This window comes from Passer domesticus, chromosome 4 (assembly GCF_036417665.1).
Source record: "Passer domesticus isolate bPasDom1 chromosome 4, bPasDom1.hap1, whole genome shotgun sequence".
Taxonomy (NCBI): Eukaryota; Metazoa; Chordata; class Aves; order Passeriformes; family Passeridae; genus Passer; species Passer domesticus.
The window spans coordinates 46,579,496-46,592,065 of record NC_087477.1 but is presented as its reverse complement, the minus strand read 5'-3'; the positions used below and the strand labels follow the sequence as shown (position 1 = coordinate 46,592,065).

The window sequence follows — 12,570 nt, the reverse complement described above, 5'->3', positions numbered from 1 at the left end:
GTACAATAAATAACAGTTCTTTTAAAGGTTCAATCAGTAACCAAAATCCTTTCAAGACTGATTTGAAATCCCTCCAACCATCTACATCCTCTTTGTCCTTGCTCCTTGTCCTGCCTTAGGTCTGTATAGATTCATTCATGCAATGGTCTTGCCACAAAGATTTTCAAAAAAGTGAACAAACTCACTTGGTGCAATAAGCAGGAGAAGCAGAATATAATTGCAGGACCCATCACTGAACTTTTCAGGATTTATTGCTGACATTGACTGTGCCAAGAGTCACTTCTGTTAAGTGAAATACTGCAAATATGGTATTTGAGTGTTTGACTTTATGGTGACACATTTGTACTACAGTCATGAATAATATATGATGTTCTCTAGTATATTTCCCAGTATACTGCTATTCACTAGTAATAAAGGTTCTTACTAAAACAATGGTATTCTGTAGGTTTCCCCCTCTTCCCTATCCAATTAAAGCATATTTTAGATAAATACTGAAAAAGGGTTAGACTGCAGTCAACTTTTCAAACAAGAAGTTCTGTTCTTTAAGGTGACAATCTAATTCTAGAAAGCAGTGTGAAATGAAGTTAGTGTCTTTAAAAATATATTACTTTTCAAGTTACTCGATACCTTCACTCTCCCAGAGAAAATTTCCTGCTCTGGCTGATGGCCAAAAAGATTATATAGTAAGAGGCCTTTTGCCTTTCATCATTTAGGCTATATTTCATACTACTACAATGTAATCAAAACACTTCCTTTCTAGCTAATATTTGGCCCTAACACAGATCAACATTTTTTCCATTGGTATTTTTTAGTAGCTGCTCTGAAGAAAAACATCATTAAATCTCAGCATTTCTTCATTTTGCCTTCATGCTGTGATAAATATCAAAAGTATTCTGTTAGATCTATGATGACTACTCTCAAAGGGTTCTCAGGCTATAAGGTTTCATGAAACATAAAATTAGAAAAGTGAAAGGGATTCAAATATTAAGTGAAAGGATAGTTTTATTTCTCTAAATCCAAAATCTAGAAGAGGTACTTACAAAAATAATATAACCACATGAAAATAAGAGAAATCATTCAGATACATTTAAAAAACTTGCAACAATTGTAATTTGTTTTTCTCACATCAAGTTCCTTTCCTTATCCTGCAGAAAAGCAACAACAAAAGCAGTTTTGTTTTCAAACCAAGACAAGATTTTTGAAATTGGAACTAATTGTGCAGCATGCTTGCTTTGTTGAAGCTTTAAAGTATGAAAGATTGTTAGAATACCAAAATAACAGTCAGGATCCTTCTTGTTTCTTGCTTGCTCTCTTTAAACACTGATGGGCTTCAAAATCAATCGACCATACAAATTCCTCTTACTTTACCTAACTACCAAATTACAACTGGACACTTCCAAGCCATTGTAAAATATGACTGCAGACTTATCATGGGCCTGAAACAAGTCCCTTTGCAATGGAGTATTTTTCTATATATTGTGCTTTTCTATTTATTCAGGACCTTGTGTTTAAGAGAACTCTTTAGTACAAGAGCTTGCATTTAAGGCAGTACTAAAATAGTGATCTTTCCTCCCCTCCCTGCCAAACTGTGAATAACTAGCAGTATAACTGGCAGGAATAATTTAAAACTTTCCCAGAGGTATTATGTAGAAGAACTGCATCTGTCAGAAATTAATCTCCCTTCAGCCTAAATGGTCAATCTCGAAGATTTTTTCATTCCATTCTTCAGCAAGCTGAGAAAAGGTTCAGTTTTGTTCTATAAGATTCACTAAATAAACCTAGCAGAATATTTGATATAATTGATCTTATAGCTGAAGCTATCCTGCTTCAGCTTATGCAAGAAAGATTAATTTTAGAATACCAGCTGCCTGCAGTATTGTAGAAGCCTCAGAAATTCTCCTCCTCCTCTTCCCTTTGGCCCACAATACAAGGTTTTCTTGGAAGTCAAGATGATATGTGCCAGATTGAATATTTGATACTGTGTGTTAAATAGCTTTGGTTTTTTGGTGTTTTTTTTTTGTTTGTTTGTTTTTTTGTTGTTTTTTTTTGTTTTTTTAAACAACACAGTAGTTCTTTAAACTGCCTCACAGGACTTCAAATAGATGACAACCTCATTTGCACTTATTCATATATTTTGTTTTGTGGGCATAAAGTTCAAATACTACTGGTGATACACTAAGCACAATATGAAACCTACATTCACTGCAATTAACATGGAAAATGACTAAATAAAGTCCTCATAGATATATCTAGTCTTAAAACTGAATAAATAGCATCTTAAAATGGATTAGAAATATGCTCATGTATGTCAACCACTACTCCATTTTAATTTCCATCATGTTTGTTTCAGTAATCTTCAATATACCATGCAACTTGCTCCATTGTTGCTGAGTTTTGTTTTTTGTTGATTTTTTAGTGTGTGTGTAGGGGGAGTTGTTGGTGGTTTTTTTTTTTTGTTTTTTTTTGTTTTTTTTTTTGTTTGGCTGGTTGATTATTTTTGTTTTGGTGCTTTGTTGTTGTTGTTTCTATTTTTATTAAAGTAAGGAAAAGCAAAGCACAGTCATTTATGGTAAAAATTTCCCTGAGATTGACAGTCACATGTCTTCCTCCTGAGAAGATTATGTTAGCCCTTGATACACTGCAGAAAAAAAGAACAAACTAAGAAACTCCACATTTTAAATAGGCCACTGTCACTCTAAACAAAGGCATAAACAATTATTTTATAGCAAAGATTACATGTGTGTTAAGTCACCACTGAAATTCCTTCTGCTTCAGATAGTGGGTGTTAAGAATTATCATTACACTTTTCAAAACTGGAATGAAAAGTTCAATGCCATGTTTACACCTAAGATATACATGTAATGTACATGGAATGGGTAATGTGTTAAAACCTCCCCACTAGCTCCCATGCTCCAGTATCTTTGAAAATTGATTTCACATATTCAAAGTTTTTGATGCTTCCATTCTTAATGTCCACATGGATCTTGTAATGTTTACTTATTTTTAAGTCAGCCATTAATTTAGTCACAGTTTTCTAATGACCAATGAGGGAAAAAAGCATTTCTGTTCAACTATTATTAGATGCCTCCTATATGATCAACTATTTTGAGGGAGATTATATAACTAACTAGATGGTTTCCATTTTGAGTACAGGGAAAGGTACTAAGAAACTGTATTTGTGATGCTCACTAGGAGTAAATGAGCAAGTAAGAAAATAGAACAAATGTAATATGCAAGGCAAAAATAAAATGGTGTGAAGCTATGCCCTGTGCACTACTCACCAAAGAGCAATCAAAGAATTAAAAGGTGGAAAACTTACTAAGCAACTAAAAGAAACAGAGTTCTTCTAAAGAACAACAGAACAGCATTTGATGGAAAGTCTTAACACATTTCACATATCAAGAACTTCATATTGAGGGCGGACTTGTTCTATTTGTGGGAAGACAAGAAAAATCAGCATCACTCTTTGGAAATGGAGGACAGCCTACGTTCGATGTAACTAAATGTACTTGCTCAGCTGAGGCAGTAAAAAAGAAACAAAAAGACAGCAAGAGGCTAAAGTAGAGGTACAACTACTTAAAAGTCATACTTGTATTCTAGTGGGAGCAGAATTAGCATCTTAGTAAAATACCTTGCGACACAAGATGGAGCTTCGTTGTTCTAATCAACACACCTGCAGCTGAGTTTCCATAGCCTGCTTCAATTGCCAAATTATATTTGAAAACCAGACCTAATCTGAGGAAGAACTATCCCTAGCTTTAGATTCTGGATCCTTGAGTGGAACTATTTTATACTGTGAAAGAGAAAATTTTCTGAATACCTAAAGGAAAAAGTAGGGAGAGATGAACACTCTTGGTAGACAGACATAAAGGGTTATGAAGGCACTTTATTTCTCACAGATAATTGCCCTTCTGAGAAAAGAAATGGCTGTTACTTGAAATACAGGTTTTAGGAAAAGCAAAGAAAGGATAGGCACATAGTAGTATTAAATGCTTTTCCATAAAAAAAAAAATCCCTTTTTTTGTAAATGATTAAAATCAATTTCTAAAGCAGAATACTCCATTAGTAATACAGACAAAAAGTATACAGTAAAACACTAGGAACTTCATCTGTTCTATGTTTATGTATCTTTATTATGTTCTACTTGTGGTTTAATTAGCAGAAACAAGTAAAGGATATTTCCATTGAAAGACACTGTGATTGGCAGAAAAGCAATCAGATTGTAGTACTCCTTCTAAATCTGCTCCCAGTAACCTCAGCTTCATCACTTATGAGCAGGAGGTAAGATTTTTGATGATAGCAGTGGAGTCCTAAAAAAGATGTCAAAACCAGACTGCACTTGCAAAGAAAAAGTTCCAGTAAAGGCTGTGTCTTCGGCCTCTCTCTAGCATTCCAAAGCAGTGGCTGTTTCTCCAGTTCTTTCATTTCATTTGCATGCAGTGTAGTTTTCTTGCACTGCCAATTCACAGAATGCCTTAGTCATATATGGGAAGAACCACACGTAGGGTCTGTGGTTCCTCATATCTCCCACAGTCAGACATTTGCATTCCAAGAATCTTTATTATCTGTGTGGAGAGCCTTTCTATGGAATCAGGAGTTGCTTATTTAATCTCTGACATTCCTTATCTAATGACGCTATTGCTTGGGTAAGCACAGATAGTTGCCAAAAGTGCAGCTACAGTATTGCCAGCCACCACTATGCAAATTTCAGTTAAAAAAGCAGACATTTCACTTTGAATTGCAGCAAAATGGATAAATTGTTCTAATCTACATACCTTGGTATTAGTCCTACAATTCTTGAGGTAGCAAAGGGCAACCTATTTACAGAACAAAGGTTTTGCCTTCAGCTTGTTTCTCAAAACTCCTGTTGACTGGAAAAGCAAACTTAATAGAACACCATGTAAACTGGGTGTAAACAAAACTTTAACTTAAGTGAGGACTTCTGTTTCTAGACTGCTATGCTTTTGTTTGTTCCATGTTTGTTCTTGCAGCTGTAAAAACCCTATTGCAACAGTGAGTCAGGTTTCAGGTTGTAATAATCCCTGCTGCAAATGTTAAGTTTAGTAAGGTTTTTTTTTTTAAGGAAAAAAATAAAAGAAAAAAAGAAACAACTCTATGGAGATTACTGCAACTGCTAGTTTCATTGATGGTGGAGGGTAAGGGGACCTGGCAAGGCTCTATACAAAAGAGTCAGTAACAGATCTATCAGGTAATGCGTTTCAGTTGGAAAACTGAATTCACTCAAGCTCATAGGAGATTCATAACACGTCCAATAAACATTGCCTGAATACGGCCTTTCCCAAAAAACAAAACTGAATTTGATTTTCACAAAGATTAGGATAAATTCTCTTAGTCTCACTTGAAAATGGGGAACCAATAGTCTAGATTGAATAACTTGCTCTAAGAGCAATATGTTCACATTCTCTGTGTTATTAAAAGAGTTCACATAGGCGCCCATCAGTTGTACTATAAATGAGAGATGGATTCTATTTGTCTAAACTTTTTCCCTTGGCCACCTGAAAAGCACAACTTTATCACATAAGAGGAGATAAAGAAAAGCTGTTCACATATTATACAAACTGTTTTTATAAAGCACTGAAATGTTCACGTGAAAGGCACTGCATAACTGCGAAGTAAGCTATTTTTATAATGCTAATGTATGCATGAATTGCAAGTACATAATATTAATAACATGAAACAATGAATCACTTTGATTTGAAGCAGCATGTTAGCATTAGACTAAAGGAAACATAACAGCTATGTCTTCATAACAGATTTGTAGCAGAAAAATCTTAGTCTCCTAAAATCTATCCCGAATCTAATCCTAAATCTCCTAGTCTCTGTTTTGACCTGCAGGTACCTGAAAAAAAAGAACCCCAGTATTTTAGGAGTTATTCTATCTGTTAATTACCTCTAATCCTCAGGCATTTTAATTTATTTCCCTTTCCCACAGGAAGTCAGACCTATTCAAGTTCATACTACTCCCAGTCCTAAGCTGTGTACTCATCTATGCTGAGTAGTATCACACCAACAGGTAGCACACTACTTGAAGGCAATAAGGTTCTTGGAGCCAGGTCAGTAACAAACACTTTGAACATGCAGTAATTCAGTATATCAGATGAGACACTTCTGTACAGGCGTCTGGCCCTTCTGCAACTTTCCCCTTGTAAACACAGGTTAAATTATCTAGTTGAATTATTCCTCTTGATTTATTTAATAAAATTGCACCTTTTCTCTACCCAGATAAGCTACTTATAAAGATCCTAATTTCCTGATTGTAGAAAGATATTATATGGACATTGATTCAAGTTTTCAATACTTAATCAAGTCCCTCAGTGCTTCAGCTGTTTGCAATTTTTTCCTATTCCAACTGATCAGTTCCCCTTTTGGAAGTCACTTCAGATAAGGCAACTTACAGAGGCACAGAAATATACATTAAGTACATTTCTTAAAGTAATGCATGTGAAAATTTTTCTTGATGACAAAAGCTAAGAAACACTTAAATCACTTAGGGGACAATATCTTAGTAAAGGTTTATTCTGTACAAAGATAAGCTTCTAAATTTTGTTCATTCTGCTATCTATCTCCTCACTACATAACTACATCATTTATAAATATCCCAAAGTGTAAAAACCTCAAATACTCTTTTAATCTTCACTTTTTTTGTAAAGCATGTACAATGTGAAAACTCATGACAACATAAAATGTCTACTTGACATGATGTTCTTCCCCCACCACACACCTCCAAATGTGAGCAAAATTAACTCCTTAACTTTCCTGCTTGCTTTATATCTTTTTGCTCAGGGAAGGAAATATGGATACTATGAGAAGGACCTGAACTTGGATGATCCTCATGGTCCCTTCCAAATCAGGATATCCTATAATTCCATTACTTACTTGTTTATTTTCCTATGTTACAGGGAATAGGAGGACAAGGGAATTTCTTTTATTCCTTTCACCACTGCATGTGCTGGAAAGGCAAGTCCATTTACCAGTAAATGAAGCACAGTTCCAGCCCACTTAACAGAGTCCTATCAAACTATAACACTTGTTAGAAAAAACACTCTTTCCAGATGGGTTCCAGAATAAAATAAAATAAGCTCATTATTCACTGCTGTTTAACAATTTTTCTTCTATGTTTGTTCTATTATAAGCTTTTAGTCCATAGCCTTTCCTACCTCCCTCAAAGCCCTGCCAGCTCTAATAGCCCAAACTGAAGTTTAACATTTTCAGCTGTGAATGTTTGCAGAGAAGTCCTATTTGTTAAATTTCATTGTCCATATCTTTAAAGGTAGCTTTCACATTGCCAAGAATGCATTTACACAGCATTTCAGACATGACAGCTTTTTATTAGAAAGAATTTTTAAAGCATCAAGTTTCAAAGTTATACTTGCATTTACTTAATTTATAAAGCAATGTATTGTGTTTTAAAAATATATGTCCTGTTTAAGTAACACTAATAAACTGCTATAATTGCCCTTAAGAAGGTTAAAACAACCCAAGATGTGGTACCGCCTTTAGGCAAATGAGCAAACATGTCAAAGGGTATTAAGCATGATATTTTAAATGGGATTTGGAATGGCACTTCATACCTGTTGAACGCTGATAAGTATTGATGCCAGAATTACTTACTTCAAACACTTCTCTGTGAAAAGCCTCACTACTCTTTTCTTCTCTTTCAGTACAAGTAAAATAGGCCTAAATCATGTCGGTTCATTCCTGCCTCTGTACTACTTAGCCTCTACGTTTAGTTTTAATTTTCACAGATCACTTTCAATTAGTCCATGCCAAGCAGAATGTTGATGTATTTCCTCACTGCCAGACTTCTTGACTGTTGATGCTTTGCACAATACTGGAAAGGCCATGAGACTGCATATAAGATTTATACAAATAAATTCTGAAACATGAAGTAAAAGCAGCCTCTTGGAATTCTGCCTCTGGCACTGTTTCAGCCCTACTTTTGTGGAAAATCTGTATTTTAAAACTACTTCAATTAAACTTTGTTTTTAAACCAAAAATGTTTAACATGGACAAAGCTTGTGTAGTGAAAGCACTTTCTGAAGACATGTGGTGCCATATTATTTTAAAGTTCATCCAAGTCTCATCCAATTCCTGTGTAAATACAAGGCAAAAGTCCTTTATGTTTTTTCTACTATGTAGATAGCAGCATAATTTTATTACTTTAGTTTTAAGCTTTTCATGTTAGCCATCAAGTATTTTGATAACATTTTTATCTAATCTTCGAGTATTTTTATAAATACTAGTCCATACATTATTTATTTTGGGAGCATTAGCAAGGAACTTTAGATCTGCATTCTTTTACTGAGAGGCAGAAAAAGAAGAATAAAAGAATAAAGAAGTTATGATGAGATGTTTTTAAAGTTTCACTAATGCAATCAGAAAAACTAAACCAGAGACACATGCATACGAAGAGAAAAATAAAGTACCTGAGCTGGAATTCTCTTCCTAATTCCAATTTAAGAGAGTAATTCTAGTTCAAATAACTTTCCCCTTTTTTTTTTTTTTTACAATTGCCTCTTGCAGCAGTCGTCTTCATGCACCTAACAGGCTTTATTCTTCCAAATTTCAGGATGGGAAAAAACACACACAAAACCCAAAACAAAAGCATGAAACTTTTAAACCCCACAATTTACAAGTGTGATACATTCAATAGCAAGAATGTGCTATTTCCACATTAATTAAAAATGACAGCTCCAAAGAAAGAGCCTGGTGATACACAGAGCCTGTATAACAAAAAATGAGGAAATACTTACATCATGTAGTCAAAACTATTCTAGAGAGGCGATAAATAAACAAAACATAAGAATAATCCCAGTGTCCAGAATCTACAGATCCTCCTTGGGGCTTCTACAAAACCCAGCAAGTAAAGAGTTTATGTCACCATAGGCCACCTTCCCAACCATATCCACACATTTTTTTAGATCTTTGAATATTCATTTTGCAACATCAGTGGATTGCTCTGCCTGTTTTCTAGCAATTTGTTTATTTTATAAGACCTATATAAATTATCCTGTTATCACAGTCTGAACTTCATAAAGATCATTTCACATAGGAAAGAGCCATGCATTCCAGGTACCTGTTTTAAATACTGTACTCTATGGTGTTAAACAGGCAAGCAAGGGAAAAAACTTCACTTTTTAAACAAAACATTTGGTTATCATTATTGTGGGTTAACTCCCACAACAGAGGGAGGAAAGAGGTTAAGAGGGAATTAAACTCTAAAATAAGCCACTCCCCTTTCCCCTGTCCCTTCTGGTGAGGGAGGGACAAAAGCAAAGCCTATGGGTTGAGATAGCAATTTAGTGAAAGATGGTTTTCTTAACATCTAAAGAGAACCCAAAATTTTCAGAATTTTTTATAGAAGTCCTGAAGGAGGAGAAGGCAGTGGAAGGCTGGGGAAAATCCTCTTCCTCTATTCCTCCCATAGGCTAGGTATGATTATTGATGAATACCCAGAGGTATCGGATAAGACCAGGCCAGATGAAAACTGAATATACACATCCCTAATGACCCTCATTGCCCTTGACACTACCATGTCAGAAACCAATATCATGCAGTACATCAACAAAGCAATCCTACTACCTCTCCCTGCTTGGAAAAACATCTTCACCAGCGCTGCATATGGGTACATCCACTGGGTTAGATACCATGCCCCCATGCACAGACAGAAAGGTGGTAACCAGTCATTCCTAGAGAGTAACAACCTGCACAGCACTAAGCTCTGCCCCCTCTCTGCAATCAGACAATCATATACAAGAGTCTCCAAAACGCTGTTCCTAAGGAGCACCATGGCAAATCTTTCCAAGTGTTTGTAAGGTAAAAGAACTATTACTTACAAGTTAAGAAAACTGACACACTACTAGAATTCTCAGACAGGCCACACTGTTTTTTAAAGCAGATGGGTACATGACCTACACAGGCCTTAACTCCACTGCGTGTTTTCCCCAGATGCAGGGTGTGGCCTCTTACTGCCACAAAATGAGTGGAGAATGGGAAAGGAAATATCTGAAAGATGCAGGCTATCTACCTAATACCTGCAGGGCACAACTCCCTACGGGCAGCCACTGCACTGCAATAGCTTTACCATTGGTGCTGGATCATTACCCCTTGATTCCCCAGCAAAGCCCACTAGTCCAGAGCATTGCTCTAAGACAAGCAGAATTAAGGAGCAGTTTCACAAGTCATTGAGGTGACTTTCAACACTACATTCCAAATCTGCTCTGAAAGAAAATCCAAACTCCAGGGATGCCTGGAGATGGCCAGGCCTTACCTGAAAATCAGCAAAAGCAAACAAACAAAAGACACAAGAATAGCATGGTATGGTCCAATAAACAAAGAGTATAAAAGGAAATAAATGAGAAGGAAAGAAGGGCTAAAAGAATAATGAGATCAACTGCAAATAGCTATTATGTTGACTTGTAAATAAAGAAAAAATTCCAACAAAAGAAGACATTTTTGATAAAGAGAAGTAAAAATATTATTGTAACAGAAAAATATTGAGTATGCTGAAATAAAATTTTCATATTGATATGAAAATGAATGATATTGAAGATATCTTCATTTGAGTGTAAATAAAATACTAAATGACAACATATTACTGTTGAGCAGATTTCTTAAAAGAGTGTACTGCCAGATTAAAATAGCTAACAATATTTTTCTATTTAATCTCAGCAATAAGAATGCTGTTAACGCTTTCAGATGGTTGTCAATGCTCCCTCCATACACAGAAAAATATCCAGATCTGCAAACAGAACATTTTTGACCCAAGGAGCTCCTTAGGTACAAGAATATTCTTCCATCCTTAACAAGCACCCTCTGTTTGCAAAAGGCTAGTAAGAAGACAGATTAGCAGGATTCTGCTCTGAAAAGATTAATAGAGGACTCTGGGAGATTTCTGTATAAAAGTATGTTAATTGGGAAAACCTTTTAATAGAGAAAATTATGGGGAGACTATGAGAAAACTGTTTTTATGTGTGAGCAATTCACATGAATTATAACCCTTAGGAAATAAATGCAAGGTATTTTGGAGACACTTTTTATTTACAAAGGGTTGCATAATAAGAAAACCACTATTTCTTGTTGCACTGTTCTAGATATTAATAAAGAATTGTAACAACACTGAAATAGTGGAACAGAAACAATTGCATAAATTGTGGAAGTATTTTAGATCAGTTCTAACTGCAAAATATTACATTTTGGGACTCAGGTAAGAATCACCTCAAAGATCAATATAGGACTTGATTTTTTTTATTGTATAAGTGTAATATATATATATAGTTGTTACTTATTTTCAAGTCACAAGAGCCCTCTCCTCCCACACAGAATATATCCTAATCTTTTTTATCTTTTATGAATTATTTCTGCAATCACTGTAGCTAACGTAATACTTGTAAACTACTAAACTCTGTTTTTAAGACACATTAAGCATTTCATTGTTCAGAAGAAAATGTTGGTCTGGGTCAAGCAAACAAGAATGGAATTAGCAAATATTTCAACAAGTTAATAATAAAATATCTTCACTAAAATTTCCATCTTGACTAACACAAGTATGTATATAAGCTAATGAGAATATTTTAAAAGCAGGACCTGCATCATCTAATTCTAAAATCTAACTAAAATAGTTAAGATTCTACAAATAAAAAAGTAACACAACAATTTTGAAGATGGTTATTAAAGAGTTTCTACAAGAAAGCAAGGAATACACTCATGAAACAGGTTTTGTTTTTACCTAAGGACACCTAGAATGGTCAAGTATATCCCATTAGCACACATACATAAACAACTATTCACATTTGATAAAAATAAGTACTACTAAAGCCTTGCCATTATAAAAGTAGTAGAACATCTCTATCTCCCACCAAGTTTCACTACAACTACAAAATCTACTCATAAGAAACTTCAAGAAATAAACCTAAATTCTATCTCTAAACCACAGATTTTCCTACCTCAAACCAAGTCCAGCAAAGAAACTACATCTGGGATACCTCTTACTAAGACTAAAAACTACCAAATTTCCAAGACTTAAAACTACCAGCTGCCGTGTAGATAGTTTAATCACTGTTGTCCTGTACACTTGAGTTTTTACACAGGTGTGTAGATTTGTGTTAAGCATTACTTAATCTGATGTTCAATTTTTTTTGCATCTGTGCCTGATGGGTGGACTATGGTGGTGCCACGGTTTATTGTGTGTTTTTAGGCTTCAAAGCCTTTAAAGACTGTAAAACAGAGTAAGATTTTGAAGCTGTAGCAGTCAACATAATTTGGTTTTATTATAAATTTAAGTATTGTACTTTGCATTTGTTTCTGTATTTTATAAGAACAGTTCTGGGTTACATGCAAGTAACGTTTCTAGGTGCAGATTTTGGGTATTTGTTAAAGCCAAATCTAGACAAACAGCACTTACGAGAAGAAAAGGAATATAACGAGAGCAAATTATTTCCTTAAAGCAAAGAGACCTTGTTCTTGTCATGTAGTTTGTGGAAAGTGCCTTATTTTTAACTTTGATTTGGATTTTTTTGGCATCAATTTGCTGTGGAAAAAGGAAAATAA

General features: G+C 34.8%; 1 protein-coding gene across 6 annotated transcripts in view; it reads right to left on the bottom strand.

Annotated features, from left to right (window-relative positions):
* The window catches only part of PALLD (palladin, cytoskeletal associated protein), a 189,541-nt gene that overhangs the window by 166,928 nt on the left and 10,043 nt on the right, over positions 1-12,570 (bottom strand). The gene's annotated exons all lie outside the window — the stretch shown is intronic.